Source organism: Pleurodeles waltl, chromosome 9 (genome assembly GCF_031143425.1).
Source record: "Pleurodeles waltl isolate 20211129_DDA chromosome 9, aPleWal1.hap1.20221129, whole genome shotgun sequence".
Lineage (NCBI taxonomy): Eukaryota > Metazoa > Chordata > Amphibia > Caudata > Salamandridae > Pleurodeles > Pleurodeles waltl.
This window is the reverse complement of record NC_090448.1, coordinates 996,463,640-996,476,465: the sequence shown is the minus strand read 5'-3', so window position 1 is coordinate 996,476,465 and position 12,826 is coordinate 996,463,640. Positions and strand designations below refer to the sequence as shown.

General features: G+C 46.3%; 1 protein-coding gene across 1 annotated transcript in view; it reads right to left on the bottom strand.

Annotated features, from left to right (window-relative positions):
- Positions 1-12,826, bottom strand: part of CNIH1 (cornichon family member 1) — an 83,570-nt gene that overhangs the window by 41,350 nt on the left and 29,394 nt on the right. The window lies entirely within an intron of this gene.

Sequence of the window (12,826 nt, the reverse complement as noted above, 5' to 3'; positions counted from 1 at the left end):
CATATATAATAGCAAAAAAATGATAGATATGGTAAATACCTGAGAAGTAAAAACACAGAAAGCCCGTTTGTTGACTACAAAAGGCATTTCAACACTGTAAGCCACACTATATCACATGTACTCCTCTTCTTCTAGTTACAAACTCCTACCAGCCTTCTCTGAGCCAGACACTTAGGCTGGAAGGTTTAACAGTGTGTGAAAGTGGCCACTTCCACTAACTTCTGCCTGGGAGTTCAAATTCTTCCGCCAAGATGGTGAGGCGGCTTCCCCGCATTAATCCTTCACTCTCAACCCAGCCACAGACAATTCAAATCCACCTAGAGGTGGATCATCCTTCACCAGCTCCTGTGCTGCTCTCAATCAAAACTGCAGTCATTACGATGCCCACTGGTCACAAACATTTGGTTGTGATGTTGGGGTGGGCGGGCGTGTACACTGAAACATGGACTTTTTAGTATGAATGGGGGTAGCAATGTTCAAGTGTGTTTGTACGTTTTTCTCTGTGTCGTTTGAGTTTCAGATTTAAAGTGCTCGTTCCGTTTTCTCACTGATTTGAGTGCATGTTCGTGCAATCACTGTGTGTGGAGTGTAAAACGCAAGAAGTACACCCAGCACTGTCTTCATGTCCCCGGCCACACAGAGTCGACCAGCACTCATTTATTTCTTCCCCTAGACACTTTACCATAAAACCATGTTTATGGAAGACTTTATTTTGTCTGCTTTCATAAAAAAAAGTTAACAAACGGCCCGGTGTCCCGTTGAGAAAGTGGACCTAATGGATTACCTTCAACTTGTGAAAACAAATACTCACAAGGTAGTCATTCACTGCATCCTTTCACACAACCCTTAAATAGGCTAAATCAGTGGTTCCCAACCTTTTGACTTCTGTGGACCCCCACTTTATCATTACTGGAACCCGGGGACCCCCACTGAGTCATAATTGGAAGCTGGGGACCTAATCTGTTAATATTATTTAAATTTTCTAAACAGTCGCGGACCCCCTGAAGCGGCTTCACGGACCCCCAGGGGTCCCCGGACCACAGGCTGGGAACCACTGGGCTAAAGAAAGTGCAGCCCTTATCCGGGCCAGACCAGTAGCAGTCCAGTCCAAGCTTTAAAAGCTTGGCACTCCTCTTCTGCCCATCCCACCTTCATGTGGTACTAACTTCAAAGATCAAATTCATTTTGGTCAATAAAATAGGTGACAAAGTTGTCTTTCACAGCAAGATAAACTTAGTTGTGTCACTATAGAACAAAGAGACACTGCAGATCACCTTCTTGTCTCCCTACACACAATTATACCAACCACTGACCTGACTACATACCTAAAAAGGAGGAAGCAAAATTGGGTGTAAAATCCACCAAGAAAGGGTTTAACTGCAAACTTGCTAACCTGAACACAGTTGACTTCAATTTAGATCATCCAACAAAAGGTTTGGTGGTGCACAAGATGCTGCAATCCCACTAAAATTGCCTACTGCAATTGGATTATTACCAAATGTAGGAGAACTAGTGGCTGAGAACTTGGAAAAGAGAGGAATAAAATCCTGCCTACTGTTTTTGCCAGACACAGTTAAGAAGAACAAAAATGGTGGTGCTGCCATCACTCCCTGGAAAGAAGAGACAGGTGCCCATTGACTCACTGAATCTGTAGTATGTGGTCTACCCGGTACAATCAAACCAGTACATACTGTAGCCTGTGCAACCAGCAAGAGTCACAAAGTGTGCTGCAGTCAGATCACCCTCAAGATGAACAGCATACATGTCCAGGCACAGATCAACATATGGTAAGTACTTTAAGATTTGAGAATGCAGCAGTGACACCATTTGCACCTCCACTACCACCGGTCTCAGAAAACATTTAAAAGTCTATTACATGAAAACACCAGAAACTCAGCAGACATTAACTCTGAACTCTCTGAATGTGAAACATTCACAACTCAATTGATCACTGGGGAACAATCAATTGATCTAAAATGACGGTCATGGAAACTCGCACCAAAATTGGAAAAGTAGATTGGTGGAGTTGGGGTGTGCAATGAAGGCTATGATCAAGCCTACCGAGACTTATGTCCAGACAGCTCAGACACTAATTTTCCTCCTACTTTGGCTGACTATGGTAGTGAATTTAATTAAAAAGGACCCAACCATCATAAATTCCTTGAGTAGACTGAGAATGTAAACTCAGTAATAACAACGTTAAAACAAGCAGGAAAATTTGCACAGTGTCTAAGAGTGTTATCAGCAGGTCGAATGAGACATTAATTAGTATAACCACCCCACTGCAAGATGGTGTATTGGGAGGGCTTGTATTACTAGTACCTAGGATCAGGAGAGACTGATCAAGTGCCATACATGTTTCGACTGAACCGTCACAGAATCTTATCACCAGGAGCAAATAAATTTTTTGCTAACACACACAATCCTGTGCAACAATGTAGATGCTGATTTCTCAATTGACTGCAGATAGCTGTTGCAATCAATATGTCATTTTTTTTGTTTAAATAAAGTTTGAATGCTACTAGTGTGCTGCTTTAGCACTGCGCCATACCAGTATAGGAAAGTGAACCCAAATTTGTTGCAAAAAGTCCCTTACGTTTTCTTTTTCTTCTTTTTTTTTTTAAAGTTCTTTATTCGTTTTTCAGTTATTATACCATCATGTACTCACGCCTAACCCTGGTGAAATAGTATACATCACTGAACAATATTACCATGAAACTATTCTACAGCACACGTCTCGTATATATTCAAATTCTATACATGTTGATCTAATAATATCTAACTTACAAACCACTTATAAGTCACTTACAAAGAAAGTATTCAGCTTCAGAAAATACATCCGCTCTTAAAATTATGAAAGACACATTGGGAAATATAAGGATTAACAAGAGCAGTACAAAGCTATATTTGCATTGTAATCTTCTTTGCAAGAAAATCTCACATAGTGCTAAGGAATTTTATCAACAACTTTGTAATCCTTTGAATGTTATGATATGAATGATGATCCAAAAATACAAAGTAAACAAGTCAACCTACAGTTTAGTTTCAGTATAGGACTTGGAGTTATCTCCATTCACCCATATGAAAAAACTACATATTACATGGTTAACCCATGGATTTATCAAAATATATTTACATTTTGAGGGATGTTTCTTTAGCAAAGAGATGTGTGGTACTATGAATTGGGATTGCTCTAGTCTATTTTTCTTGGTGAATCCCATACTCATTACATTGGTTACTGGAAGAGCAACTCTATTTTTAAGTACTAAAGACTGTGTTGGCCTGTTGAGCACTTCCCTTTAATAAAGAAAGTTACACTGCACATTGAATGTAACTGAACCAATTTAAGTGATCAATACACACCAATTGTGTACCCAAAGCAGACAATTACTGAAGACATTACAATGATGAAGGATGGTCCACTTTGGGGTAGGTTTGGACAAACATGAGGTTCTTTGTGACAACAATATAGTTAGGTGCTCACTGTGAAACAAAGGCTTGAACTTTGTGGATGCAAATTGTCACAACATACACAGGAAGCAACTAGGTTTTATTGGCCAAATACAAACAAGTTCTTGTATGCAAACCCTGACAAAATAGTTAATAACGTTTCTTTACTTCTAAAGCAAGCTACAATTCTAAACTCAACAGGTTAATATTTTGCTTTACAAATAGTGTATATTACAACACAGATTATAAAGTTGTTACCAACAGAATCATCATTTATACAATTCTTAGAAACTATTTTACACACATCAAACATGACAGGAACAGTCTCCTATACAAAACTTCTGGTAAGGGAATATTAATTGTGTTTAAAAATACATTGGGATATGCTTTGCAAACACAACGGTACATCATCTCTGGTTTTTATTAATCTTGATTGACTACAATATTTCAGGTCAATGTTGTATGTAAGGAAATGCCTCCTTGGCATGGTTGCCCCCTGACTTTTTGCCTTTGCTGATGCTATGTTTACAATTGAAAGTGTGCTGAGGCCTGCTAACCAGGCCCCAGCACCAGTGTTCTTTCCCTAACCTGTACTTTTGTATCCACAATTGGCAGACCCTGGCATCCAGATAAGTCCCTTGTAACTGGTACTTCTAGTACCAAGGGCCCTGATGCCAGAGAAGGTCTCTAAGGGCTGCAGCATGTCTTATGCCACCCTGGAGACCTCTCACTCAGCACAGACACACTGCTTGCCAGCTTGTGTGTGCTAGTGAGGACAAAACGAGTAAGTCGACATGGCACTCCCCTCAGGGTGCCATGCCAGCCTCTCACTGCCTATGCAGTATAGGTAAGACACCCCTCTAGCAGGCCTTACAGCCCTAAGGCAGGGTGCACTATACCATAGGTGAGGGTACCAGGGCATGAGCATGGTACCCCTACAGTGTCTAAACAAAACCTTAGACATTGTAAGTGCAGGGTAGCCATAAGAGTATATGGTCTGGGAGTCTGTCAAACACGAACTCCACAGCACCATAATGGCTACACTGAAAACTGGGAAGTTTGGTATCAAACTTCTCAGCACAATAAATGCACACTGATGCCAGTGTACATTTTATTGTAAAATACACCACAGAGGGCACCTTAGAGGTGCCCCCTGAAACTTGACCGACTATCTGTGTAGGCTGACTAGTTTTAGCAGCCTGCCACAAACCGAGACATGTTGCTGGCCCCATGGGGAGAGTGCCTTTGTCACTCTGAGGCCAGTAACAAAGCCTGCACTGGGTGGAGATGCTAACACCTCTCCCAGGCAGGAATTGTCACACCTGGCGGTGAGCCTCAAAGGCTCACCTCCTTTGTGCCAACCCAGCAGGACACTCCAGCTAGTGGAGTTGCCCGCCCCCTCCGGCCAGGCCCCACTTTTGGCGGCAAGGCCGGAGAAAATAATGAGAAAAACAAGGAGGAGTCACTGGCCAGTCAGGACAGCCCCTAAGGTGTCCTGAGCTGAGGTGACTCTGACTTTTAGAAATCCTCCATCTTGCAGATGGAGGATTCCCCCAATAGGGTTAGGATTGTGACCCCCTCCCCTTGGGAGGAGGCACAAAGAGGGTGTACCCACCCTCAGGGCTAGTAGCCATTGGCTACTAACCCCCCAGACCTAAACACGCCCTTAAATTTAGTATTTAAGGGCTACCCTGAACCCTAGAAAATTAGATTCCTGCAACAAGAAGAAGGACTGCCCAGCTGAAAACCCCTGCAGCGGAAGACCAGAAGACGACAACTGCCTTGGCTCCAGAAACTCACCGGCCTGTCTCCTGCCTTCCAAAGATCCTGCTCCAGCGACGCCTTCCGAAGGGACCAGCGACCTCGACATCCTCTGAGGACTGCCCCTGCTTCGAAAAGACAAGAAACTCCCGAGGACAGCGGACCTGCTCCAAGAAAAGCTGCAACTTTGTTTCCAGCAGCTTTAAAGAACCCTGCAAGCTCCCCGCAAGAAGCGTGAGACTTGCAACACTGCACCCGGCGACCCAGACTCGGCTGGTGGCGATCCAACACCTCAGGAGGGACCCCAGGACTACTCTGATACTGTGAGTACCAAAACCTGTCCCCCCTGAGCCCCCACAGCGCCGCCTGCAGAGGGAATCCCGAGGCTTCCCCTGACCGCGACTCTTTGAACCTAAAGTCCCGACGCCTGGGAGAGACCCTGCACCCGCAGCCCCCAGGACCTGAAGGACCGGACTTTCACTGGAGAAGTGACCCCCAGGAGTCCCTCTCCCTTGCCCAAGTGGAGGTTTCCCCGAGGAATCCTCCCCTTGCCTGCCTGCAGCGCTGAAGAGATCCCGAGATCTCTCATAGACTAACATTACAAACCCGACGCTTGTTTCTACACTGCACCCGGCCGCCCCCGCGCTGCTGAGGGTGAAATTTCTGTGTGGACTTGTGTCCCCCCCGGTGCCCTACAAAACCCCCCTGGTCTGCCCTCCGAAGACGCGGGTACTTACCTGCAAGCAGACCGGAACCGGGGCACCCCCTTCTCTCCATTCTAGCCTATGCGTTTTGGGCACCACTTTGAACTCTGCACCTGACCGGCCCTGCGCTGCTGGTGTGGTGACTTTGGGGTTGCTCTGAACCCCCAACGGTGGGCTACCTTGGACCAAGAACTAAGCCCTGTAAGTGTCTTACTTACCTGGTTAACCTAACCAATACTTACCTCCCCTAGGAACTGTGAAAATTGCACTAAGTGTCCACTTTTAAAACAGCTATTTGTCAATAACTTGAAAAGTATACATGCAATTTTGATGATTTGAAGTTCCTAAAGTACTTACCTGCAATACCTTTCGAATGAGATATTACATGTAGAATTTGAACCTGTGGTTCTTAAAATAAACTAAGAAAAGATATTTTTCTATACAAAAACCTATTGGCTGGATTTGTCTCTGAGTGTGTGTACCTCATTTATTGTCTATGTGTATGTACAACAAATGCTTAACACTACTCCTTGGATAAGCCTACTGCTCGACCACACTACCACAAAATAGAGCATTAGTATTATCTATTTTTACCACTATTTTACCTCTAAGGGGAACCCTTGGACTCTGTGCATGCTATTCCTTACTTTGAAATAGCACATACAGAGCCAACTTCCTACATTGGTGGATCAGCGGTGGGGTACAAGACTTTGCATTTGCTGGACTACTCAGCCAATACCTGATCACACGACAAATTCCAAAATTGTCATTAGAAATTGATTTTTGCAATTTGAAAAGTTTTCTAAATTCTTAAAAGTCCTGCTAGGGCCTTGTGTGTTAAGTCCCTGTTTAGCATTTCTTTTAGAGTTTAAAAGTTTGTAAAAGTTTGAATTAGATTCTAGAACCAGTTGTAGATTCTTAAAAAGTATTCCAACTTTTAGAAGCAAAATGTCTAGCACAGATGTGACTGTGGTGGAACTCGACACCACACCTTACCTCCATCTTAAGATGAGGGAGCTAAGGTCACTCTGTAAAATAAAGAAAATAACAATGGGCCCCAAACCTACCAAAATACAGCTCCAGGAGCTTTTGGCAGAGTTTGAAAAGGCCAACCCCTCTGAGGGTGGCAACTCAGAGGAAGAGGATAGTGACTTGGAGGACAATTCCCCCCTACCAGTCCTATCTAGGGAGAACAGGGTCCCTCAAACCCTGACTCCAAAAATAATAGTCAGAGATGCTGGTTCCCTCACAGGAGAGACCAACACCTCTGAAATCACTGAGGATAGCCCCAGTGAAGAGGACATCCAGTTAGCCAGGATGGCCAAAAGATTGGCTTTGGAAAGACAGATCCTAGCCATAGAGAGGGAAAGACAAGAGATGGGCCTAGGACCCATCAATGGTGGCAGCAATATAAATAGGGTCAGAGATTCTCCTGACATGTTGAAAATCCCTAAAGGGATTGTAACTAAATATGAAGATGGTGATGACATCACCAAATGGTTCACAGCTTTTGAGAGGGCTTGTGTAACCAGAAAAGTGAACAGATCTCACTGGGGTGCTCTCCTCTGGGAAATGTTCACAGGAAAGTGTAGGGATAGACTCCTCACACTCTCTGGACAAGATGCAGAATCTTATGACCTCATGAAGGGTACCCTGATTGAGGGCTTTGGATTCTCCACTGAGGAGTACAGGATTAGGTTCAGGGGGGCTCAAAAATCCTCGAGCCAGACCTGGGTTGACTTTGTTGACTACTCAGTGAAAACACTAGATGGTTGGATTCAAGGCAGTGGTGTAAGTAATTATGATGGGCTGTACAATTTATTTGTGAAAGAACACCTGTTAAGTAATTGTTTCAATGATAAACTGCATCAGCATCTGGTAGACCTAGGACCAATTTCTCCCCAAGAATTGGGAAAGAAGGCGGACCATTGGGTCAAGACAAGGGTGTCCAAGACTTCAACAGGGGGTGACCAAAAGAAAGGGGTCACAAAGACTCCCCAGGGGAAGGGTGATGAGACAACCAAAACTAAAAATAGTAAAGAGTCTTCTACAGGCCCCCAAAAACCTGCACAGGAGGGTGGGCCCAGAGCCTCTTCACAAAACAATGGGTACAAGGGTAAAAACTTTGATCCCAAAAAGGCCTGGTGTCATAGCTGTAAACAGCATGGACACCAAACTGGAGACAAGGCCTGTCCCAAGAAAGATTCCACTCCAAACTCCCATCCAGGTAACACTGGTATGGCTAGTCTCCAAGTGGGATCAACAGTGTGCCCAGAGCAAATCAGGGTCCACACTGAAGCTACTCTAGTTTCTGAGGGTGGGGTGGATTTAGCCACACTAGCTGTCTGGCCGCCTAACATGCAAAAATACAGACAGCAACTCTTAATTAATGGGACTAGAATAGAGGGCCTGAGGGATACAGGTGCCAGTGTCACCATGGTGACAGAGAAACTGGTTTCCCCTGGCCAATACCTGACTGGAAAAACTTACACAGTCACCAACGCTGACAATCAGAGAAAAGTACATCCCATGGCAATGGTTACTTTAGAATGGGGAGGGGTCAATGGCCTGAAACAGGTGGTGGTCTCCTCAAATATCCCAGTGGACTGTCTGCTTGGAAATGACCTGGAGTCCTCAGCATGGGCTGAGGTAGAACTAAAAACCCATGCAGCAATGCTGGGTATCCCTGAACTGGTGTGTGTGAAAACAAGAGCACAGTGCAAAGCACAGGGTGAACAAGTAGAGCTGGAGTCTGGAAGAATGGCCCAGCCTACCAAGAGAACAGGAAAGTCAGTTGGGAAACCAACTGCAACACAGCAAAAGAAAGGGAACCTCTCTTCTCAGGAAGAAGTTCTGCCCTCTGAGGGAACTGAGCCTTTGGAGCTTGAACCTTACCAGGTTGAGCTCTTAGGCCCAGGGGGACCCTCAAGGGAGGAGCTGTGTAAGGGACAAGAAACCTGTCCCTCTCTTGAAGGCCTTAGGCAGCAAGCTGCTGAAGAGTCCAAAGGCAAGAAAAATGGAACGCATAGGGTCTATTGGGAAGATGGACTCCTGTACACTGAGGCCAGAGACCCCAAACCTGGTGCCACTAGGAGAGTGGTAGTGCCTCAGCTGTTCAGAGAGTTCATCCTAACATTGGCCCATGACATTCCCCTTGCTGGACATTTGGGACAAACCAAGACGTGGGAGAGGTTGGTCAACCACTTCTACTGGCCCAATATGTCCAACATGGTTAAGGAGTTTTGCCTCTCCTGCCCCACCTGTCAAGCCAGTGGTAAGACAGGTGGGCATCCAAAGGCCCCCCTCATTCCACTTCCAGTGGTGGGGGTTCCCTTTGAAAGAGTGGGTGTGGACATAGTTGGTCCACTGGAACCTCCCACAGCCTCAGGAAATATGTATATCCTGGTAGTAGTGGATCATGCTACCAGGTATCCTGAAGCTATTCCCCTTAGGTCGACTACTGCCCCTGCAGTAGCCAAGGCCCTCATTGGTATCTTTACCAGAGTGGGTTTCCCTAAGGAGGTGGTGTCTGACAGGGGTACCAACTTCATGTCAGCATACCTAAAGCACATGTGGAATGAGTGTGGAGTGACTTATAAATTCACTACACCATACCACCCACAAACTAATGGCTTGGTTGAGAGATTCAACAAGACATTAAAAGGCATGATCATGGGGCTCCCAGAAAAGCTCAAAAGGAGATGGGATGTCCTCTTGCCATGTCTGCTTTTCGCTTACAGAGAGGTGCCACAGAAGGGAGTAGGATTCTCACCCTTTGAACTTCTGTTTGGTCATCCTGTGAGGGGACCACTTGCTCTTGTTAAAGAGGGCTGGGAGAGACCTCTCCATGAGCCAAAACAAGACATAGTGGACTATGTACTTGGCCTTCGCTCTAGAATGGCAGAGTACATGGAAAAGGCAACCAAAAACCTTGAGGCCAGCCAACAGCTCCAGAAGTTTTGGTATGACCAAAAGGCTGCACTGGTTGAGTTCCAACCAGGGCAGAAAGTCTGGGTTCTGGAGCCTGTGGCTCCCAGGGCACTCCAGGACAAATGGAGTGGCCCTTACCCAGTACTAGAGAGGAAGAGTCAGGTCACCTACTTGGTGGACCTGGGCACAAGCAGGAGCCCCAAGAGGGTGATCCATGTAAACCGCCTTAAGCTCTTCCACGACAGGGCTGATGTCAATCTGTTGATGGTAACAGATGAGGATCAGGAGGCAGAGAGTGAACCTCTCCCTGATCTTCTGTCATCAGACCCAAAAGATGGTACAGTAGATGGAGTGATCTACTCAGACACCCTCTCTGGCCAACAGCAAGCTGATTGTAGGAGAGTCCTACAACAGTTTCCTGAACTCTTCTCCTTAACCCCTGGTCAGACACACCTGTGTACCCATGATGTGGACACAGGAGACAGCATGCCTGTCAAGAACAAAATCTTTAGACAATCTGACCATGTTAAAGAAAGCATCAAGGTGGAAGTCCACAAGATGCTGGAATTGGGAGTAATTGAGCGCTCTGACAGCCCCTGGGCTAGCCCAGTGGTCTTAGTCCCCAAACCTCACACCAAAGATGGAAAGAAAGAGATGAGGTTTTGTGTGGACTACAGAGGGCTCAATTCTGTCACCAAGACAGATGCCCATCCAATTCCAAGAGCTGATGAGCTCATTGATAAATTAGGTGCTGCCAAATTTCTAAGTACCTTTGACTTGACAGCAGGGTACTGGCAAATAAAAATGGCACCTGGAGCAAAAGAAAAGACAGCATTCTCCACACCTGATGGGCATTATCAGTTTACTGTTATGCCCTTTGGTTTAAAGAATGCCCCTGCCACCTTCCAAAGGTTGGTGAATCAAGTCCTTGCTGGCTTGGAGTCCTTTAGCACAGCTTATCTTGATGATATTGCTGTCTTTAGCTCCACCTGGCAGGATCACCTGGTCCACCTGAGGAAGGTTTTGAAGGCTCTGCAATCTGCAGGCCTCTCTATCAAGGCATCCAAATGCCAGATAGGGCAGGGAACTGTGGTTTACTTGGGACACCTTGTAGGTGGAGGCCAAGTTCAGCCACTCCAACCCAAGATCCAGACTATTCTGGACTGGGTAGCTCCAAAAACCCAGACTCAAGTCAGGGCATTCCTTGGCTTGACTGGGTATTACAGGAGGTTTGTGAAGGGATATGGATCCATTGTGACAGCCCTCACTGAACTCACCTCCAAGAAAATGCCCAAGAAAGTGAACTGGACTGTGGAATGCCAACAGGCCTTTGACACCCTGAAACAAGCAATGTGCTCAGCACCAGTTCTAAAAGCTCCAGATTATTCTAAGCAGTTCATTGTGCAGACTGATGCCTCTGAACATGGGATAGGGGCAGTTTTGTCCCAAACAAATGATGATGGCCTTGACCAGCCTGTTGCTTTCATTAGCAGGAGGTTACTCCCCAGGGAGCAGCGTTGGAGTGCCATTGAGAGGGAGGCCTTTGCTGTGGTTTGGTCCCTGAAGAAGCTGAGACCATACCTCTTTGGGACTCACTTCCTAGTTCAAACTGACCACAGACCTCTCAAATGGCTGATGCAAATGAAAGGTGAAAATCCTAAACTGTTGAGGTGGTCCATCTCCCTACAGGGAATGGACTTTATAGTGGAACACAGACCTGGGACTGCCCATGCAAATGCAGATGGCCTTTCCAGGTTCTTCCACTTAGAAAATGAAGACTCTCTTGGGAAAGGTTAGTCTCATCCTCTTTCGTTTGGGGGGGGGGGTTGTGTAAGGAAATGCCTCCTTGGCATGGTTGCCCCCTGACTTTTTGCCTTTGCTGATGCTATGTTTACAATTGAAAGTGTGCTGAGGCCTGCTAACCAGGCCCCAGCACCAGTGTTCTTTCCCTAACCTGTACTTTTGTATCCACAATTGGCAGACCCTGGCATCCAGATAAGTCCCTTGTAACTGGTACTTCTAGTACCAAGGGCCCTGATGCCAGAGAAGGTCTCTAAGGGCTGCAGCATGTCTTATGCCACCCTGGAGACCTCTCACTCAGCACAGACACACTGCTTGCCAGCTTGTGTGTGCTAGTGAGGACAAAACGAGTAAGTCGACATGGCACTCCCCTCAGGGTGCCATGCCAGCCTCTCACTGCCTATGCAGTATAGGTAAGACACCCCTCTAGCAGGCCTTACAGCCCTAAGGCAGGGTGCACTATACCATAGGTGAGGGTACCAGGGCATGAGCATGGTACCCCTACAGTGTCTAAACAAAACCTTAGACATTGTAAGTGCAGGGTAGCCATAAGAGTATATGGTCTGGGAGTCTGTCAAACACGAACTCCACAGCACCATAATGGCTACACTGAAAACTGGGAAGTTTGGTATCAAACTTCTCAGCACAATAAATGCACACTGATGCCAGTGTACATTTTATTGTAAAATACACCACAGAGGGCACCTTAGAGGTGCCCCCTGAAACTTGACCGACTATCTGTGTAGGCTGACTAGTTTTAGCAGCCTGCCACAAACCGAGACATGTTGCTGGCCCCATGGGGAGAGTGCCTTTGTCACTCTGAGGCCAGTAACAAAGCCTGCACTGGGTGGAGATGCTAACACCTCTCCCAGGCAGGAATTGTCACACCTGGCGGTGAGCCTCAAAGGCTCACCTCCTTTGTGCCAACCCAGCAGGACACTCCAGCTAGTGGAGTTGCCCGCCCCCTCCGGCCAGGCCCCACTTTTGGCGGCAAGGCCGGAGAAAATAATGAGAAAAACAAGGAGGAGTCACTGGCCAGTCAGGACAGCCCCTAAGGTGTCCTGAGCTGAGGTGACTCTGACTTTTAGAAATCCTCCATCTTGCAGATGGAGGATTCCCCCAATAGGGTTAGGATTGTGACCCCCTCCCCTTGGGAGGAGGCACAAAGAGGGTGTACCCAC